The 22,287-nt window shown below is 34.6% G+C and overlaps 1 protein-coding gene across 13 annotated transcripts in view; it reads right to left on the bottom strand.

Moving 5' to 3' along the window:
• Positions 1 to 10,357, bottom strand: part of LOC105224097 (chondroadherin-like protein) — a 171,217-nt gene extending 160,860 nt beyond the window's left edge. For 6 of the 13 annotated variants that reach the window (XM_049458835.1, XM_049458840.1, XM_049458837.1 and 3 more), the window contains exons 1-2: positions 10,006 to 10,357; positions 7,244 to 8,006 (exon numbers count right to left, since the gene is read on the bottom strand). The gene's annotated coding sequence lies outside the window, so the exon portion shown is untranslated. Of the gene's footprint in view, positions 1 to 7,243; positions 8,028 to 9,929; positions 9,952 to 10,002 lie in introns of those variants that run through there. The other 7 variants (XM_049458831.1, XM_049458830.1, XM_049458839.1 and 4 more) reach the window with 7 other exon arrangements.
• Positions 10,358 to 22,287: the final 11,930 nt, after the last annotated feature.

Below are 22,287 nucleotides of genomic sequence, written 5' to 3'. Positions count from 1 at the left end.
CAGGACCGCACGGTAGAACCATGAGCAAGCTGAGAATGAATGCCGGTTGCAGCGATATTGTGGCAATAACAAATGCACACTTTAGCGCCTAAGTATGTACATATATATATAAAACAAAAATTTATGTAAATTCTTCCGCTATACATATAATTTCTATATTATTTTTACCGCATACTATGCATACAAGTGCCACACATACAAACAAATTTACATAAATAAACACACATACATATACACATATACATCAGTGTGCAACTTCAAGTACAATGTTAAGCAAATATAAACAATGTTTTGTTATGCTAGCTACTTAAAGCTTTTAGAGCACAGCTAAAGATGTAACATAAATTACATTAGCTAAGTGGTGGCGGCAATTAAAAATGCCAAATACACTCTAAACTTTGTTGCTCTTGGTTGTACTTATTGTTATTATTATATTGTTGTGTTTGTTGTTATAGTATGTTGTTGTTGTTTTTATTTTTTGTGTTGTTGTTACTGTTTTGTTTTTCGTCTTTATTGTTGTTGTTGTTGTTGTTTTTTCATAAGAGATGTTGTAGACGGCGCTCATGCTACTTACAGTAGTTAACGAGAATATGAAACGCGGAAAGGCGAGCCTTCACGGAGCACTTCCAGCTGAAGGCGGAGGCGCTGACGCTGCTTCGAGATGAAGTGTAAAAATGCTGCTAATGTGCTGGTTTGTTAATGTTGTGTTTTTTTGTTTATTTTATGTGCGCATTTTGCTGGTGTTTTTTATACAGGAATTTTTGTGGTCATGCTTTAAAGTTGATGATAGCACTGATGCTGCTGATAATTATGCTAAGTAAGCAAGATAAGCATAAATACAAACATATATACACACACATATACAATATGTATATAGTACATAACTTTGCATGCGCTTAGGCTTATGACTTCTTCTTCAAGGTTACTTGACGTAAATGTTTAATGTTTTGTAACACACAAAGTAAAATATAAAAAATAGCAGCGGCCCGGAAAAATGTATACATACATACGTATGTATGTATATTTATAAGACACTATGTTTATATAATACGCACAATGAAATTATTTCACACTCACTCAGTGTTCTGTTGAGCAACTATCTTTGGTGTTTTCCGATCAGAGGAAATAAATGCACTGTGATGCACGAATTTCGACAATGTTTGTTTAAATAAACTTGAAAACTAATTTTTTGACAACTTATAATTTAAATGTTAAAATTTAAAAGGATAAAGCTTTTTACCGAATGATATGTAAATGGTTACATAACACACTTCAGAGAGTAAAATTATTAATAAAATTTATCTAGTTTATTACCCTCTGTGTAAGGCTATTATATAATAGAATACGTATACAAGCAAAAACTCCACAAATATTAACCGATAAGGACTTTTCTTCTGATTATATTTACACTTTACTTCTTATAATTGGTGATTATCATCTTGTTGCAGGCTTGGTTGACTGCTATTTTTAATATCAGATTTGCATCTTGGTACTTTCCTGAAAAATATAGGATCTTTGTCCCCGAACAACACGCATGCATATTTTGCGAATATTTGTTCATGACAAAAATTCACTTAACAGTTTGCTGCTTGCCAGAAGGTCTTTTAAAAAAGCATTTGTTGATGTCGTTCAAAAAGTTTAACTGAACATATGTAGGTGACGCCGAGTAGTTGTGTTGAAAATGTACTATGACCATTACTTTTTTTTTAGACTTAGGTTAGGTTTAAAAAAACCCTCCATCTGTTTTTGGAGATTGTTAAAATTGTTAGTCGTCGTATAAACATTATTTCGGAACGAAAAGCTTATCATATAATATGGACCTAATTGGAAAATAATATTGAATTTTGGCAAAAAGCGATTTTTATTAGGGCAGTGATTGGTAACAGATATTTTAATAGACTTTTTAAGATTAGAAAGAAATATATAAGTAAGTAAAAAGTAATAAATAAATAAGTAAAACATTTCGATTCTCCTTTGATTTCTCTCTAATCTTGTCTTTTCATTTTATTTTCTCTAAAATTATATATGTATATGATATTATATTTTTGAAATTAAATTCATTCATATTTTGTACGACCGATTTCCTAAATAAAAATGTTTTCTCAGTGTAATTTATATAAATTGTTGCGAATTATAATATCACTATTTATCTTTATAAGTGCATACTGTTCACTTGATTTCAGTCCTTTGAGGAAAATGTACTTTCTTTGACCATTCCTTCGTCCATGTAATGGATCTAAATACATACATACATACTTATGTATGTTGCATGCAAATCTGTGAATTTTTTAAGCGTAACTTCGTACTTTTCCTAAGAGGAATGGAACTTTACGAAAAATTCGTTTTAGGTTATCTCAGCGTCGCTATGAATATACCGCGTCAAAAATCAAGGTTTATGTAAGCGAAGACAGTATTAAGGACTTCTTTTCATAATATTGTTTTAAGCTTATTTTTATGGCAATACTTAATGCCGTAGAGTCCTCCTCAAACTGAAGCTGGAAGATCAACTCTACAGCATACATTCTAAAGATTCAGTGATAGTTGTGTGCGATCTACAAATACTTCTGTGGCAAAAATTTTGAATATTAAAAGTAGGCCAAAAATAACTTTCCTCCTAACTTCTCCATTTATTTTGCGGTTGTATATAACCCATTTCTGTTTTGCTCTTCATATTTGAAACGTATCTGTTTGCCTATTATGTCACCTGTTTAATTACAGTATACTCTCGAAAAGTAAATCGATTGGTATTTTGGGTAATTTACTTTTTCGAATAATTTACTTTTCCAAATATATACATAAATTATCTGTTTTTATAATATTAAATGCATTTTTAAACTTAAAAAATTCATTAATTTATTTGCTTCAATAAAACATATGGATTTATATGAAAAACATATGTATTTATTATGAAGAGAAAAAATTTTGAATATTCTTTTGTTTTTTTTCTTTTGCAATATATTTTCTGACCATTTACATATGTACATATCTCAAAGTTTATTTACTAAACAGACGCGATAAACAAGAGAGTAAGTGTTTTTGCAACATCATAAAAAACGCTGCTTGCTTCGTTTCGAATTTTTTATCACACTCTCTGAAAAGTAAATTAAAAAATTTACTTTTTCGAGGTGCATGTGTAATCTTAAAAGTGATTTACTTTTCCGCGATTATTTACTTTCTGAGAATTTACTTTTCGAGAGTATACTGTATTAGAAATATGATTCGAACCCCATAAAACTACTGAAATGAGTAAGGCATGCTAGAATTATAACTGAGATGACTAATATAGCAAATATTTTACGATGCTATATATATGTATGTACATATGTATATTTGTAATTTGTAAATATATAATATCCCAAAAATAATATAGAGATTCGATTTGCGATATTAAGGCAACAGGGCAAAAAATTAGTAAGGACATTTTTCTCAAGGTGTGTGTTCTATAATTTTTATTAAATATAGAGACTGGAAAATATGTTTGAACAAGCTTCAAAAAATAACTTAATGAAATTATTTTTTTGAATATTTAAAATTTAAATACAATTTTAGTAATTAATCTCATATTAGAATAGTTTACTGTTGAAATTATTGTGACTTGTTTCATAGGGCTAATCTTAAAAATAAAACGAATTATTTTTTTAAGTCTTACCCTTTTAAACGCTTAAACTATACGATTTTATATAAATTTAGGGCACGATTGGAAAGGTTTAGGGTGCGCCTTTTAGCAGACAAATCGCGACTTTTCCATGAAGACATAGGTTTTTTTAATATTTTCAGTTAATGCTGAAAAAATAGGAGTCTACATAATGTTGAGCGGGATTAAAAGTGAAAAAAGTTATCAGAATTTAAATAGTTTTAACCTGAATTCCTGTCCAATACATTTTAAATATTTTCTGTTCGAATTCAAATATCAGTCGGATAAATTAAACTTTTGCAGTAACAATCGATTTGAACTTTAGGAAATGTTATTCTTTTTTACGTCCACCCTAATATGTATTTAACACCTAAAAGTAATAATAAACACATATGTACATACATATGTATGTATATAAAATACAAGTAACATATTTAATAAAATATAGTGCTGTCACGCACTTTTATAACTTCTCCCCTATAATTATCGGCTGTAAAAGTTCAATACTCTTCTAAGCTTGCTCCATAGATTATACCCTATTTTTTCCAATAAAAAATTATAGTATTTACCCACTTAAGTAAACAAATAAAACTGAAATAATTCTGAAACACACGTATGTATGTGTGTGTAGTGTATCGGTCAGGCAAGTACCGTTAGTAATAATCATAGGTGAGTAAATAACCAACAATAACTACAACAACAAAAAATTGTCTTTACGCAACTGTGGTTTCGTAAGAAATATTATTTTACTCATCCAATACCTTTGCGCCACACACTTTTTTATGAAAATATTTAAGTATATGTATTGATGCATATTTGTATATATATACATACGTGTGTTTGTGTGCGAACTATGCTTATCTTTCAATTGATTTTCTTGATAAAAGCCGTTGAAAAATGAGCACAGTGTTGATAAGATAGCGCACTTCTTTTTCAGTATACTCACAACCATGCTATACATTCATTCATACACACAACACGCGGCCGCACAATCGAATGCATTGAGCAACACTTTGGCTTTTGTTAATACCCAACATTAATGTTTGTTTACAATTAATTTTTTTTCTCTCTTCGTTGTTGTGTTTTGTGCTTTATTTAGAACCATGCGCACTTAATTGCGTTTCTGAGGTGAAATGAGTTCATAAATGCAGCTGACTGTTAGCTATAGATTGGATTTATTACGTTTGTTGAAGCGGTTATTTTCAAACTGCAAAACTAAGTAAATATTTGTGCAAGAAATAAAGTAAAAATAAAGAAATTAACTCAAAGTCAACAATGTGGCTAATGAGTGTACTACAATGGGTTTTACGGCGCGTTGGAGTGGTGATTTTGCAATTTTATGGCCATATTTGGTTTTGCTTGGAGTTTATATTTGTGTATGTATGCATATGCAAGCTTTATATCTGTAGAAATTGTTAAGTCAACGTTCTTTTAAACTTAGCGCACTTTTATATTTAATTTTTATTTATTTATAGATATCGAACTTTCTGGTAACAAGAAACGGAGACTTTAGATTGATAGCTCAATAAAACGTAAGAGGCTAGTGTCGTATGTACTGTGATTATAACCACTACTGAAAGGTATTATTCAATCTCTCTGAACTATAATAACTGGAGTAAAAGCGATTTACTTCTCAACAAACAAGCAACTGGTATAACTGGTATTGCATAAAGTGGTATAGGCAAACTGAAAGATAGATAACTTAGTTTGTTGCTCTCACTGTAAGGAACAAAGAAGTGGCGAATATTATACCATCATATAACTATGACTCTTAAATCTTAAACAAACTTTTAAATTCCATGTGAAAAACCGTGACCTTTGAAAGTTTAACTGAAGTTGAAATAGAGTTTACTTGCATGTAATACTGTTTACTACTTTCTTTTCACCAGAGAGCATCTTTATATGTCGGAACCACTATAGGATATAGCAGTCATAGAAATTTATCGATCAAAATCATATCCTTGTATGATTTTTTCTTTTTGACAAGATACGAGGTTTGACAATTAAGTAATGAACTGATTTCATTGCCTAAACCGGTGACCTTGAAATTCCCTTTCTGTTTTTCCGGCATCCTTCCCCTCTCCCCTAATATGTATATCTACCATCGCTCTAGCTTGTTTAGTTCGCCTGCTGCGTCAAGTTAAGTAGACGTGTGTTTTTAGTGGTCGTCACAAAAATGGAAGAACGAAATCAAGAGAAACGCGTCGCGATAAAATTTTGCGCCAGATTGGGCGAAACAGCTTCGAAAACGTACGCTAAAATTGTAAGAGTGTATGGTGATAGTGCTCTTAGTCGTGGGTTGCGTCCGCGCGCCCCCCGCACGAAAAAGCTCGCATGAGCAAGTCGAAGGCGAAAACGATGATTATTGCCTTTTTTGATAGCCGTGGAATCGCTAAAATTGCGAAAACGAGTCAACAGGGTGCGCCCAGACATCGCTCGTAACTGGATCCTTCATCACGACAACGTGCCGTGCCACAGCGCCCTCAGCGTGTCCCAGTATTTGGTCTCTAAAGGGATGGCCGTGTTGCAACAGCCGCCTTATTCGCCCGACATGTCACCCTGTGACCCTAAAACAAAATCGGTGGTCAAAGGAACCCATTTTGAGTCGATTATGGACATCAAGGGGACTACTTTGAAAGGGATGACAGAGTTGTAAAATAATTTTCAAACATAAGGTTTTTATGGAATCAGTCTCATTACTTAATTGTCGTACCTCGTATCTTCACGAAATTCGGTATAGAATTTTGTTTAAGGAAATGCTTAAATCTCCGATCAAATAGTTTAGATATTCCCAATTAAAACAACGAGGCTAGAAAGAACTAGCAAAACGTTTTCGATGGACGCCTGCATTGCCGGAACTAGCTTTAGCTTCTGTGTATCCGAAATTAATTTTGTTTCGTCTTTTTTCATTTCGCATTTACAAAAACAATAATAAAGAGCAAAAGTTCATCACCTTTGCACGTCAAAAATACTTTGCTTTGCAATCTTCTATTGCTTTTTGTATCTTTTATTGTTGTTGCTGCTATTATTATAATTGCTGTTGTATTTGCCAGACAGCCGGCAAAGAGCGCTCGCCAACCTTGAGCTACTCGCACACTCCACGCTCGAAAATAACAAAAGTAAACAGCGCAAAATAGAAAAATACAAGCAAATAGAATAGGCAGACGAATGACAGCAGAAAGTGGAAAATGAAAAACAAAAATTTAAATGAAAACAAGAAGAACATTTAACTGCAAATCTCGAAACTTTGCTAATTAAAAATACAAAATTATTTTCGACGCAGTGCAATGATGCGAATGCAAACTTGCAAATGTGTTTACGTGCGCTTGTGTGAGTGTGTATATGTTTGGGCGGGAGTGGGACTGTGTGCGTGCAAAGTAAAAGTGTAGCGACGTTGATAATAAATAAACGTCAGCAGTCAGGAGATAACTAGCAAAACAGTGCTAAATTCACGTTGTTGCCTCGTAAAAATTCATGATATCACATCAGTAGGTTGTTGTTGTTGTCGTTGTTGGCTTTTACGTTGTGGACGGGGTCATGCGATAAGCAAAATGATACACTTGCTGGAAATACGGGTAAAAGTATGGAAAAAAGCTCATTAAAACTTACACTAATTATCCACAAAATGCAGCAGGGCAGCGCTGGTCGGATAATAGCACGTACAAAAACACAACACCCCAACAGCTGATGTTGTGTAGATGGAGTTGCAGTACGCCTGTCGGTAGCAGCTTGTCGTTGATTTCGCACGAGTGGGTGCGGACGCACCAAATGAATACACAATGCAGCAGAGTTGGTCAGGTTTTTGCAACCCTAAGTAAGATTAATATAGCACCTTCTATACATATGTATGTCCATGTGTGTTCATACAATTTTTTCTATCGGCTGGCTATGCCGCAATGCCCGAAGTTGCGCGCGTGTTGTTTGATGCCTATTGAAGGGTGCTTGTTCTACAGGCACAGCATGTTTTTGTTGTTACCGTTGTTTTTGTTGTAATGTTTTGCTGTTGTTTCTGCTTTTGAATGGCAAACTTTTTAATGATGTTGCTGCAGCGCGCTTTGAGTTGTTGAGAAGAAAACGCACACACCGAAGAGAAAATTTTAAAACAAATAGCTGCCTCGTGTAACGGGCACAGCTAAGAAACTTCACAATTTTTTGTCTTTTTTATTTCTTCTATTTCTTGCGCGCAAGTTAGTTTGCATGCAAGTTGTTTTCGTTGGTATTTTTTCTGTGCTGTTTTTGTTTTTTTTTTTTATTTCTTTGTTTTACAATTTGATTTCTTGCCGCCTTGCCACGTGCAACAGTCGCGGTTGGCATAAAACTGTTAACAAATTTGTCGATTTTTGTTGCAATTTGTTTGCCACGACGGCTTTTACTAGTGAAATTAAAGAAAATTCTGTGAATGAAAGGCGAAAACTTGTTTTCATTAATTGCGCGCTTGTTAAGGCATATAGGCTAACACGCGTCATTGCTTGACGTGTGTGCTTGTTTGGCAATGTGAACCGGTACGCTAGCTACGCTAATTGACTGCGCTGGTGCACTAATGAAGTTATTTATATTTATATAAGATTATATAGATTGATATAAAATATTACTTGACTGATGGCTTGAATTAATAACATATTTCTTATATTTGTTTTGCTTTAATTTATTATAAAAATAAAATATTATAAACAAATTTCTATTAGTTGTATTTACTTTTTCAAATATTTTATTTACAGTTTGTTCTTAATATTTTAATTTCCTGGAGAAAATTTCCGGTGAAATAATGAAAGTCTTCTAATTCAATAAATAATTTATTTATATACTTTTTGTATTCTCTTGAGTGCGACTTCTGCCGTTTTAGATAATTTTCTGTTTAAAAATTTTAATTACTTTGGCTGGCAAATTTATTATTTTTTTAAGTTTTTTTAAGGAAACAAATTACGAACTTTGTTTTTAACAATTTTGGCTAAATAAGTTTATTTTTCAAACTTTTATTTTGACAAAAATTAAATTATTCTAAATTTGTTCCAAAAATATTTTTCTTTAACTATTTTTAGTCTACATATGAGCATACAATTATTTTTGTTTTAGTTTAGATTGTCAAATTTTTTAAAGAAATATTTTTTCTTGCCATAAAGTATTTTTTTTTGCTTCTAAATTTTGTTAATGTTGTCTTTGATTGAATGAAATAATTTGTCGTTCCCAAATTTAACAAAAAAATGGAAATAAAACATAATTTATTTATATTGAAAATTAAATTTCATAATGTGGGCTTTTTAGAATATACATACATACATACATACATATATATTTTTAAGAGCATTTTTATAATTTTTTTATTTGTGGCTTACGCCTATTTCGGGAGAGAATAGTTTCTTATTATTTTGCAGAAAAATATTTTTTTGAAATAATATTTTTCCAAAGGTACTGTAATCATTTTTTATTAATTCCATTTATGTAAAATAATATAAACTATTCACATAAAATAAATTTTGAATTATTTTGACATTTTTATAAAATTTGTATTTAGTTCAAAACTAAATATCAAATTATTAATTCTTTACAAAATTTCAAACTGCAAGTAAATGTCTTTACATTGAAAAAATTTATTTATATTTTTTTTAATATTTATTTAAATATATTTTTTATGATTTCCACGTTTTAGTTTTAAAGTGTTTTTCTGTGAATCTAGGTTTATGTCTCTTTTTTTAAAAATTTTAATAAACGCTGGGGCAATTCTGGTATTTTTGCAAAACAAAATTATTTCCTAGAAAAAAAAAATTAAATATGCATACATATTTTTAACTTAAAAGAAGTTATTTTTCGAAATATTTCTAAAAATATATTCTTTTGAGAGAAACGTTTTATTTACATATATTGCATATTTTTTTTAACTCGTTTTTTCTGTTTTGATATAGAAAATTTTCATGAAAACGCAGTTCTGAAATACAAACAATAAAAATTTGAAATGCCATGCATCTCATACCATAGTTATGCAAAATATTTTGCATTGCCGGTCTACGCCCCGCAAAGGAGTGATCAACAAACACACAAATAAACAAAAAGCTGCAGCAGCAACGGCTGCACAGCTGTGAAGTGGCTATGAAGCGGCAGCGAATGGCGAGCGGCGCTACCGCAAAACAGAATAAAAACGTGCGTTCAGAGGAACCGGCCCGGCATAGAAAAATAGAAGAGCAAAAACAAAAAAAGAAACACACACAAGTAATGTTACGTATAGTTGATAGCTTGCCTGTTGTTGTTTTATATGATTTTTATAGTAACACATGCGTTTTTTTGATGTTGACTAGCGTACCGTTTTGACGCACACATATAATTATGTTTGCGTTCGTATGTATGAATGCCTGTGTTTGTAGCAGCGTTCTTACTACCTCTTCCGTTCGTCCGCAATTATATTTCAAACAAGTTTTTCGCTTTTCACCCTCGAATTATGAGATCGAAAACGACCAATTTACACACACTCACTCACAAATTCACTTCGCTGTATGTGTGTTTGTATTCACCATACACTTCATATACACGTTACGACGGCCGCTTACTGCCTACTCGTCGCTGGCGTCGTCACACGCACGAGAAACTAAACACGGTCGCCGATACGTTTTGTATCTGCACGAATGCACGAATAAACGATTCCAATTCGGCGTGGCAATAACGTCCACTCACGTTCACGTACACCGCTCAACTGCCAGCGTCAGCGCTGCCAATGCGTGTCTGTCCGTCCGCGGCTATGGCATAGCATACTCGTCGCTATCGGTGCAAATTGCGGAGAATCATCGTGGCGGCAGCAATAGTGACAGCAGCACAATCGTGAGATGATAACAAGAGCACGAGCAACGGCGGCAGTCAACAGCGAAAGCTAAATTTTCACGAGCGCAAAGGTTGCCAGCGAGACTTTGCCAATTGGCGGCTCGTACATAGGTCGTGCATATGTGTGTGTGACAAGAGGAGCTGTTGCGCCACGAAATGCAGTTTCTCAGCGGGAGCTGAACTTGACAATGAGAGACAACTCACACGGGAGCGTACGTCAGAGAGCGAGAAAAGTTTTATCTCATCTGCGAGAAGTGAAAACTTGGCGCTTCGGGAGCATGTGAGTGTCTGCTGCGGCGCTTTGGTGTGAAACTTCGCTAAATAGTGGGTTGCTAATGCGCTCTCTCAGCGATGCAACTAACTGTTTTAGGCTTATCGGTGCGCATGTTTGTGTGTAAGCGTTGGCTACAATTGCATTGATAAAGAATGCATTGCGAATTGACTGGGCGGCGAAAGCTATTAACAAGCGGTTATCGATGCTTGAGGTTCTTATTTAAGTGCCTGACGATTAAGACACGTTAGAAGTTGGTCAATTAGGTATGGGTTAATTAAAGCTGTTGTTAATGGTCGTTTTCTTACCAATACATGTTACGGTGAAATAAAATTTGCTGTACATATGTATATACATTCAGCTTTTTATTCGGAGTACCAGTATAGAATCATCTAATTAGAGATCAGTCTTAAGATAAAATTCGGGACTTAACAAATATGTAAGACACATGGAACTCCATCATCCCTAAAGAGTTTCGGACTTCGTTAATTAAAAAGATCCTTCGCAAACGATAATCTTAAAAAACTTTAATAGGTTTAGAGTTCGTTTTGGTCATACTGAAGTTTGGGTTTGAAATACATGAATAATAGAAAGAAAGAGAGGTGAAGGTTTTTGAAAATAATTTGTTGCCAAGTAAAAACTCTGCTCCCAATATATCATTGTCTTAAAAATTGTAATTCACTGATCATTAGATCCTGACATCAAGAGTTTTCAGTAATCCTAACTCATACAGTTTATATTTCAATACAAATTTTTAATGCCGGTTTTAAAAAAGGCGTCTCAAAGATTTATTCAGGTGATAATCTCGGCCAAAAATTCAATTCAACCACAACCTTCCTCAAACGTGACACGGAGTTGTCCCTTATGTTGCATTGATTTTATGGAACAAATTCGCTTTGTTGTAACGGTATAAATCGTTTTTTAATAGTTTAGATGAATATGCAAAATTGTTACAAAGATCTGACAGCAATGAAAATGAAGTCATCGATAGCATAGTGTAGAGTATTTCCGTTAAGTACAAATGTGGAAATTACTGAGCATCGATTTTCGATTGAAGACGTTTCACCTTCATCGAGCAATTTTGACGATTTTTGCGTGCTTTCGCATTTATATTTTATATTTATCAAAAATATCATATTGCTCTCCAGCTTATAAAAATTCGGATAATTTTTTAAGAATATCAGAGGATTTCTCAAATCTCAAATTGATATTCAGAAAAAAATTAATTTGATTTCTAAGTTTTGATAAGTACAAAAATATAGCTTTCTATTGCGAGTACTTTTTTATATATGTATGTGACCTGGTCTACGAAAAGGGAGCTAACGTGCGAAAACTAGTTTTCTGGGAAACAGCTGTTAAAAATAAACATACTCATCTTCCATCTGAATCAACTAAAAAGTGAAAATTGATTTTTTGACACCTAAGCCCCCTTTCCGTAGACCAGGTCACATATATAAATTAGTTAAAGGCATATCATTAATTTAAAATTTTCACAACTTTGGAGAATGAACGCACACTATCACTCATATTTTTAAAATAGTGCCAGAATTCTTGTTTAGTAACGCAAAGCAAACTTGGTTCAAACAACATTTATCAGAATTCTGCAGTGAAACAATATCGGAAGCGTTGATTTTCAATTCAAATTATCAGAATTCTAAGTTTTTGTGGATCTTAAAAGTTAGTGTGTTAAGGTTAAGCACATATCTTAAGGCTGATGTATGTATGTATTAATTTATCCAAATAGTAAAAATATATAATGGGTTCCTAACTTAAAAAAAACCTTCAATTGCTTAATTACTCAAGAGCATGTGAAATAATTTGGCTCAAGCACAGTTTACTTGCTTTCATTTGCATTTTTTTATATTTTGCCAGTATTTCTCTCTCATACAGAACTCTAAACAACTTCTATTTTGCTATTTTCCCTCCTGCTCACCAATGCGCTCGCTTTTCACGCCCATTTCGCGAATTCCACAATTTCTGCTCCCGTTAAACTCACATTCTCGCAACTTTACCGTCTTGCTTACATTTCCCGTTACATGCTCTCTGGACTTGCACAGCTTTTCCGTTAGATGTCGCTTGTGTTAGAAAAAACGTGAGAGTGTGTGTGTGGCATATTTTTGTTTACAAACACTGTATGGGCGCTCTCAAACAATTTTGTTAAGTTGCTGATGCAACTTGCTTGCTGCCGTTCACCCACTGCTGCGGACAGCTGCAGCTTTGATTTGTCACTCATTCGCCACTGTTGGATGAGCTGGGTTGCCAGTGTGTTGCTGCATGGTGTTTATAATAATTGTGTTGTTGCTTCAATATTTATAGCGCAGTAGTCACTCGAAAGGCAGCACAAGCCCTCTAGTTACCATAAGCAGTCAGCTGATTGTCACCAGGTTCCCACAATCCCACAACTGCATATACATATGTACTTACATATTTACTTCGTCTTTGAGGTCCTCATTGTCGGCTTTACTTTGCTGCTTTGAATTTTACTTACGGTAGGCGCTACATACTAGATTTTCGTTTTGTTTTCGTGATTCTCTAAGCGTTTTTCATATTTCTCTGCATGTTTTCCCTTTCAATTCACATTCGCTTTTGACATCTTTCTTTGCTCGCTGAACGTTGATTTTCGCGTGTAATTGCCTGCGCATAATTCCGAATGCAACGCGGCACTTTATAGGAAAACGCGTCACTTATACAAGTATATAAAGGGTGATTTTTTAAGAGCTTGATAACTTTTTTTAAAAAAAAAAACGCATACAATTTGCAAAATCTCATCGGTTCTTTATTTGAAACGTTAGATTGGTTCATGACATTTACTTTTTGAAGATAATTTCATTTAAATGTTGACCGCGGCTGCGTCTTAGGTGGTCCATTCGGAAAGTCCAATTTTGGGCAACTTTTTCGAGCATTTCGGCCGGAATAGCCCGAATTTCTTCGGAAATGTTGTCTTCCAAAGCTGGAATAGTTGCTGGCCTATTTCTGTAGACTTTAGACTTGACGTAGCCCCACAAAAAATAGTCTAAAGGCGTTAAATCGCATGATCTTGGTGGCCAACTTACGGGTCCATTTCTTGAGATGAATTGTTGTCCGAAGTTTTCCCTCAAAATGGCCATAGAATCGCGAGCTGTGTGGCATGTAGCGCCATCTTGTTGAAACCACATGTCAACCAAGTTCAGTTCTTCCATTTTTGGCAACAAAAAGTTTGTTAGCATCGAACGATAGCGATCGCCATTCACCGTAACGTTGCGTCCAACAGCATCTTTGAAAAAATACGGTCCAATGATTCCACCAGCGTACAAACCACACCAAACAGTGCATTTTTCGGGATGCATGGGCAGTTCTTGAACGGCTTCTGGTTGCTCTTCACCCCAAATGCGGCAATTTTGCTTATTTACGTAGCCATTCAACCAGAAATGAGCCTCATCGCTGAACAAAATTTGTCGATAATAACACATTTCGAACCGAACACTGATTTTGGTAATAAAATTCAATGATTTGCAAGCGTTGCTCGTTAGTAAGTCTATTCATGATGAAATGTCAAAGCATACTGAGCATCTTTCTCTTTGACACCATGTCTGAAATCCCACGTGATCTGTCAAATACTAATGCATGAAAATCCTAACCTCAAAAAAATCACCCGTTATATGTATACATACTCGTAGATAAGTATTCATCTATGTATATCGCGCATATGAATTCATGTGCATGCTGCTTGCATGCAAAAGTATATTTCCACTTGCATTGCATTCATTTCATATTTTTTATTCTATCCCCTCATTACTTTCCATGATTTCTTTTTGTCAACATATGCGTGATTCCGTGTTCCCTTCATTGCTTTACAATTTCCCCATTAGCAGTTCCTCTAGCGCTGGTAGCAGCCGCACACTTTCATCCCCAATTTTTCCACTAGAATAGTTCGAAATGTTTAGCTACACTGAAGTAGTGAGGTATTTTAGTGACATACAGAATTATTCGGATGGAAATATACTATATGTTCACCAGGAACCATTTCAAGCCGAAACAGCAGATTACCGACTGCTATTGATCTCTCAGTGTGACAATAGTCTCAATCGCCCAACGTAAAAACGCTATTTGACATCGTTCATTGATCCTCAGGCACTGACATGGACCTGGAAACCACTTCGAAATATATTTCAGCCCCAGGTTCTATTTTTAAGAAATTCTGCGTTTACTAAGCAGTCAACGTCAAAGATGTATTCAAGTAGGTAACGTCATCATAAACGCAGGTGCAAAACATTTCGCAAAGTCATTTAACCTGAATATTACTACTACTAATTTTAAGGTGCATTTTCTCCTTGTAAGCGTACATAATCCTCCATCAAACTTCCAATGGATTTTTTCGATTAAACAAGTGGTAAAACCGAGAATAGAGTTAAATTATAATAGTCAATGTGATTTGACAAATTACGGATTCTCGACCATCATCATCTATCTGGCAGGTGACATAGTCGAACTATTAAATTATTTCGAGTTATTTGTAAATTAGAGCGCGTGGATTTATAGACAGCCAAAAACAGCGCATACATCCTTTTATTCAGTTTATTTAAATTTCGTCTTGGAGTGACTGGCTCGAAACTGGTTTTGGAGCCATAGTGTTTTAGGAGTGATCCGAAGAACAATTTCAGCATATGCGATTTTATAGAAAAAACAATTACCACCTCTAATCATCTGAGTAGAAATATCGGAAAGACTATCAGCTTATGCTTATAGCTATGTATTAACTATCCATATATAGTATAAAGATTTTTGAATACTCACATCTTAACAGAGACGAATTATTTCGTAGACAATATTGTCCTTACTCTTTTGATTGAACAGTTCTGGAAAATTTTGTACAATACGCTTATGTAGGCTAGCCTTGAATTTTTAAGCAGTGAATTTTGTCTGCAAGATCCTGAGCTGAGTAGTAAAAATTGGATTTCTTACTAATTTTCTCCGTGGACAGTTTAGGGTTTAATGGAACGACACCTATACGCAAGACCAACGTTGTTTTTGGTTCTTATCTAAAGTTTTTCAAGATAGTTGTTAATATTTGAATATTTCGGTTTGACCTTACAAGTTACTTACAAAACTGGTCTATGCGTGACTTATTGGCCTACTATATTAACTTAACCTAACCTAATGAAGAGGTTATGATCATCTCCTGCAATCATCAATCAGGTTGAATGTGAGCTTACGACTTTGGTTGAAATTCCAACGTACTAACGAAAATAAGTATACCTCTGAAGTATGTGCCTTTATGATGTTTCAAACCTAATTCCACAATTCTCTTACGGTGTGTAGCTCAACTGCACTGTTGCCCATACCTATGACATTTTAGCGCAAGCATAATACACTTTTGTCCCACCCATTTATTGTCGCTTGATAATCTTTCGAAAATATTCCCTCATAAGGCGCCCATTAGGCATGAATTAAGTCATAATTGTATGAGCAGAATGGTGATGAAATGCCGAAAATGTGTTTTTCTTGTTTTCACGCTGCAGGCAACACACATAATACAAATACAAGTAAAGGGGCCATCATACCATATATATACAGATGTATAACTTTTTAAATGCAAAAGCCTCGCGCCTCTCGTCCTCGTGCTTAGTCCAATTAATGTATGTTTGTGGGCGAGTGTGTCTCAAATGCATCTTCCGAGTTATACTTGTACATTTGTTGTTGCATCTGTCAAATTATAATGTTTCCATCCTTCTGTTGATTATTTTGATTGCACTCATTTATGTTCGTGTTACTAGAAATTTATTAGCAAATTAAATAATTGTGATGCGGATTTGATGGATGTTCTGCTTAGTGGATATTTATATTCATTGTGGATAAGTAAACAAAGATTTCATACCTAACAGGTATGTAACTCAAACCAAGCAAAGGTTTATTTCATAAATGTATATTTTTTAATTATTTTAAAGACTTTAAGGGATTTATTAAAAGACAAATCAAGTATTTCCAGATTTTCATCAAGGTACCTCACATACAATCAACAATCATATGGAGTAAATCAGACGAATGTTCGAAAATCCTGATATTAGTTATATGGGATTAGGTCAAGTTTTTCCAATATTATCCATTTTAGGCACAAATACATATACACTCTTATGTGTAAAACACGCTATCTCGCATTAAAATAACTCACATATTTGCCGATATATGTGGTACTCTATCACTTCGAACTGCGGACGAATGGTTTCGACGATTCAGAGCGGGTGAAAAACACCCTGGATAAGCCAGTCGGCAGAAGACCTATGACGACGAATACCGATCATATTATGAAAAACATTGAGTTAGACCGGCATGTGGCATCTCATGACATCGCCCTGAAGATGGGAGTTAGTCACCAAACTATTTTAAACCATCTACAGAAGGCTGGATATACAAAAAAGATTGACCAGACCGGATCAACGCCTGAAATATGCTGCTGAAACGGAACGAACTCGACCCATTTTTGAAGCGGATGGTATCTGGCGACGAAAAATGCATCACATACGACAATATCAAGCGAAAACAGTTGAGGTTGAAGCCCGGTGAATCGTCCCAAACAGTGGCCAAGCCGGGATTGCCGGTCAGGAAGGTTTTGCTGCGTATTTGGTGGTATTGGAAGAAAATCATCCACTATCAGCTGCTCCCATATGGCCAGACGCTTAATTCTACCATCTACTGCGAACAACTGGACCGCTTGAAGCAGGCGATCGACCAGAAGCGTCCAGAATTGGCCAACGCGAAGGGTGAAGTGTATCACCAGGACAACGTCAGACCACACACATCGTTGATGAGTCGTCAGAAGCTACGAGAGCTCGGATGGGAGGTTTTATCGCATCCACCAAGTGATTACCACTTGTTCCTGTCCATAGCGAACGCCTTTGTTGGTGTAAAGTTGAACTCAAAAGAGGCTTGTTCCTGTCCGAGTTCTTCGCAAATAAAGAGGGGGCTTCTACGAGGGAGGTATTATGAAGTTGCCGTCTAGATGGAAACAGATAATCGATACGGCGCATATTTGAACTAAATCCGATCACTGTAACACTTTTTGTAAAACATTGAATAAAGAGCAAAAAAGCGGAACGATGATATTTGGCAACATAATATATTTCACACATTGAATGATATTTGCGGTAAAATGTCAACTTTAGGTAGTGCGGTCCACATATACGGTACTTAGGAGCTTGAACAGTTTTGGTCCAATTTGGATAATTCCTGGTCATAAAATGACATAATTTAGAAGCAGTATTCGAGAAAAGAAAATTGTCATATGCTTAATATTGTTTGAAATCGGTCGAGTAGGTAACGAGATATATGTTTCAGCAAAAATTGGGCGGTGCCATGCCCATTGTTCAACTTTGACCTTGTATACGTGACCTCCTATAAAGCGAATAAAATTTTAAATTTCTGTCGCATTTAATTATTGATCGCACATATCGCACTTTTGGTAGTTTTTAACGATACCGGTTGGGATTCTTACAGGATTTGTCTTAAGCGAATTTTGTTATTTTAGCTTTAATGATTTGAGAGACATGTATGTTACCATTAGGGAACGGGAAAATGCCCATATTTCATTTTTAGCTTACATGTTCGGGGCCATCCATAAATTACGTCACACGAATTTAAGGACTTTTTAACCCCTCCCCCCGTCCTTGTCTCAATTCACATTTTGAATTCCCCCTCCCCATGTCGGGACGTCACATATTTTCCAATTTTATGGATTTATCAAAAAATAAAAACAAACAGGTTATTCTATTTATTTTTATATTTATTGAATAATCTTTAATAAAACCAGCATTTAGTTAAATAACTATTATAGTACAGAGACAACGAATTACCAGACAAGAAATAATAGATACTTAATCATGCTAATTAAAAATACAAAACTTAATCGTCTTGTGTCCATGGACTTTTGACCCACTCCTTTATATCATTTATTACTGGTAAATCAGGCACTTCATTTTCGTCTTCTTCGATCCATAAAGCATCGTCATCATTCATTAAACAGAGAATCTCTGGGGCATGTCTAGCCGCAATTCTTTGAGGACGAATTTTCACGATAGGCAACAGCTCTTGTTTTTTATGTGATTGTTTTTGTTGTATATGAAGAAAAATATAGGCCACATATGCTACACGATCTTTTAAATAAGTATGACTTGACACTAGGGCTATAACTGTCATATGGAACTTGGTTCAGATGGGATGATGCTTGGAGATTTAATAATATCTATAGTAATAATGGAACAATTTAGCATCGTTGTCTTTTGAAATGTGATGTCACAAAGCTTTTGACCCCCCCTGCCCCTTGTCACACAATGTCACTTCTGAATGATACCCTCCCCCCCTTCAAAGTGTGACGTAATTTATGGATGGCCCCTTCCTTTGTTACTCCGATCTTTTTATTAAAATTACTGTTCTATATCTTGATTTAATGCTTCGTTATTGCATTTTATAAGTCTATATACCTTGATTGTTTTGGACGACACAAAAAACCGTTAGGTGAACAGAACCATTATACTCTGTACCAACATGTTTTTTACATTGCTCTATTAAATATTGAAATCAAAAGAAGTTATGCCATAAATCGAACTGAGGGATCAAACTTCTGAAGGTAGTTTCATATTAAACGACCCCAGGTGAGATAAATTAATATACTGTTTACTTTTAAGATGATCAACAACCTTTCCCAAAAACTTTAACCCGTTCGTTGACCTCTCCCAATCTACCAAAGGATCGCAATTTTATGCGATACGTTTTTCGGAAATGATACTTTCTTACAGAAATTTTAAACTCAACAACTATATGCGCACTTCAAAAAGAGGAAGGGCTATTCGGGTGTAACCAATACTTGTATATTTTCGCACATTTTGCGGCTCCAAAACCTCTGAAATATGTTGAAGTAATTGCCAAATAAGTTCAAAATTCAATATTCGGTAAAACTTTGATTACAATTATATTTGACATCCTGTTAACTTATATCAAACATTTAAAACCTGTTATGTGAGGAGAGCGGTAATCTTTTCTGAAAAACAAGGAAGGTCGTTTAATTTTTTAGCGTACGACAATTTTTCTTCCTATATTATTCACTATTTGTATTTGTATTAATAACCCGAAAATATTTCACTGATAAATATGAGAGGAGATATAAGGATACTTGTATGAAGCGTCTGATTTAACCGTTTCATTGTGGTTTTAATAAGGAAAATCAAACATATTTATGTACGGAAAAAAACCTTAAGATTGATTACCGATACCGATAGGGGGCCGTCGCCCCAGGCGCAACGTCTTGGGGGCGGCAAAACAATCTTCGCTGTTTTTTAATATTCAGAAACAATTTTTTACAACTTCAACAAATTTTTTTACAAAATTTATTTTGCAAATTGTGTCAAAATTGTACAAGATATAGGGCGAAAATGGGTTTTTTCTATGGCTTTTAATAAGATGTCTTGTAAATTTACTATCAATTTCCTCAAAACCCGTATTGTGAGAATTTTGAAACTTCAGAATTTGCGTGGCTTCTAGTTCCTAAATTTTGTATACTTAATATCGAAGATATTTTGTAAAAATTCACTTTTGTTTGAACCACCTCATGAAACTTGTAGGTAGGAAGGTAAAGGGGGGCGGCAGAACATCCTTGGCCCCGGGCTTCCGAAGTTATAGCTACGCCACTGCTCAAGATATACGCAATGTCGAATCCATACTTTTTTCAATATATGGATTTAGAAATCTATAAAAAAAGAAAATAAAGAACTTATCTGACAGATTTGTGATTGGTTGGTTCAGCATTGTTTGAGCCTAAAGAGATTAATTTCGTCATAAAACGCAAACCTAGCAGTGAAAATGTAACTAGTTTTTATGAACATGTTACTGTAATCATTCGCAATTTTGACTTCGTTGATTCCCGTACGGTAATTTTGATGTCAAAGATGCATTATGTAGAAGGTTAATATGTGGTTCTAATTCGGCGACGTGTTGAAAGAATGTTCTCCTGTGGTGACTGCAGAGAAGGTTTCGGCGAAAATATCCGAGCAGAAATTTCTTGAAGATAGGTGTGTTTTGCTTCTTTATAGTGAGTGCGCTGGTCTGACAGAATTTTTTTCTTCCATCCAGGCGATCATAGTTTCGGTTCTGTACTTTTGCAACAATAGCGGTTGAGTGCGAAGAGAAGACTGTAGACTGTCGCAAGTGACAAGTGTATACTGTCGGAAATTAACATCATCGAAATGTTGATATCCAGTATGTACTCCTTCGCCCTGATGGTGAATAGGGTGGCCTTGAAATTGGCACGGGAAAGTTTTAAGTTCCTAACAGTGAAGAGGTTGTATGTATGTATCACAGGTAGAGCCATACACTTTTGAACATATACCAGCAATACCATTTCCCGTAATTTTCGTAGAATCATCTGCGTATGCGGTAATAGAGACTCCATCTATTAGTTATAGGAATTTCGAAATGTAGTAATTAAATAGTGACGAGAAGAGGACTTCACATTGCGGAGTCCCATGGTTATTCTTCTTAATTTCAATTGCATATTTCGAAATAAACCGGCCCACCGGCTGATTGAAGAATTGGTGGTACTGCGGTTGATAAATGGCCGTTAAGTTTTATTTCCGATAGTCTTAGGTCAGTCTAAACCGCTTCCTGAATCTGTAAATGATTTAAAATAAGATTAAGATCTATACTAACTTAAATGGTACAATTAAAACTTTTCTTACGTTGCTTCAGGTATTTACTTTTATCACGAATCCTGAACCTTATGGCAATTCGGTGATGTTTTTCATCTGAATCAGATGAACTTGTATAAAAATACACGTTAGTGTTCATTTTATTAATTGCAAAAACTAAATTTAGTAAATTTATATATAAACGTATATGAATATTTACGTTCAATATCAATTCAAATACTTTTTTTTTGTTTCGTATTTCAATGTATTCGAATATGTCATTCAGAGCTACACCAGGAAAGTTATTTCATAAAATTCCTACTAGTTTCGTATCGAGTGCCAAGCACTGGCTGCTGGAGCCTTCGGCTAGACAATCTTATAAGAACTTCCACCCACAGTGTTCACACATCCCACTTGATTCGTTAAGTTTCCAGTACACAAGTCAAGAAGCAATTATTATGATGTCTAAACTTCGAAAATGTGTTGAATACGTCCCTAACACCCCATATACTTAATATAAAGTTTTTCGAACTTCGGGGTGAGTTTGTATCGTATATATCGGCCAACATGAGAGTTATCACAATGCAAATAAGAGAGCGGGTTTTACTCATAAAATTGAATTTTTGTGCCTAAATTAGATAAATTTGAGCGAAAATTTGGCCTAGCCCCTAAATAACTAAAATAAGAATTTTCGAACATCTGACTGGCTTTGCTCTATATGATTGGTTTTACACCTTAAAGTATTTCCCTGGCTTTGATTCTTACACGTTGCAAGAGTATTAAATGTTCGGTTGCATCCAAACTTAATGTTATTGTTAATGTTAATTTTGTATGACAACTATATGATATGATGGATCGATATGGAAAATTTCTTTAAATATTATAATGCTTACTTCAACAATAAGCCAAGTGCGTTTTTTGGA

This window comes from Bactrocera dorsalis, chromosome 5 (assembly GCF_023373825.1).
Source record: "Bactrocera dorsalis isolate Fly_Bdor chromosome 5, ASM2337382v1, whole genome shotgun sequence".
In the NCBI taxonomy this organism is placed as follows: domain Eukaryota; kingdom Metazoa; phylum Arthropoda; class Insecta; order Diptera; family Tephritidae; genus Bactrocera; species Bactrocera dorsalis.
The sequence above is the reverse complement of the archived record's forward strand: the minus strand, read 5'-3'. Positions and strand labels throughout refer to the sequence as shown.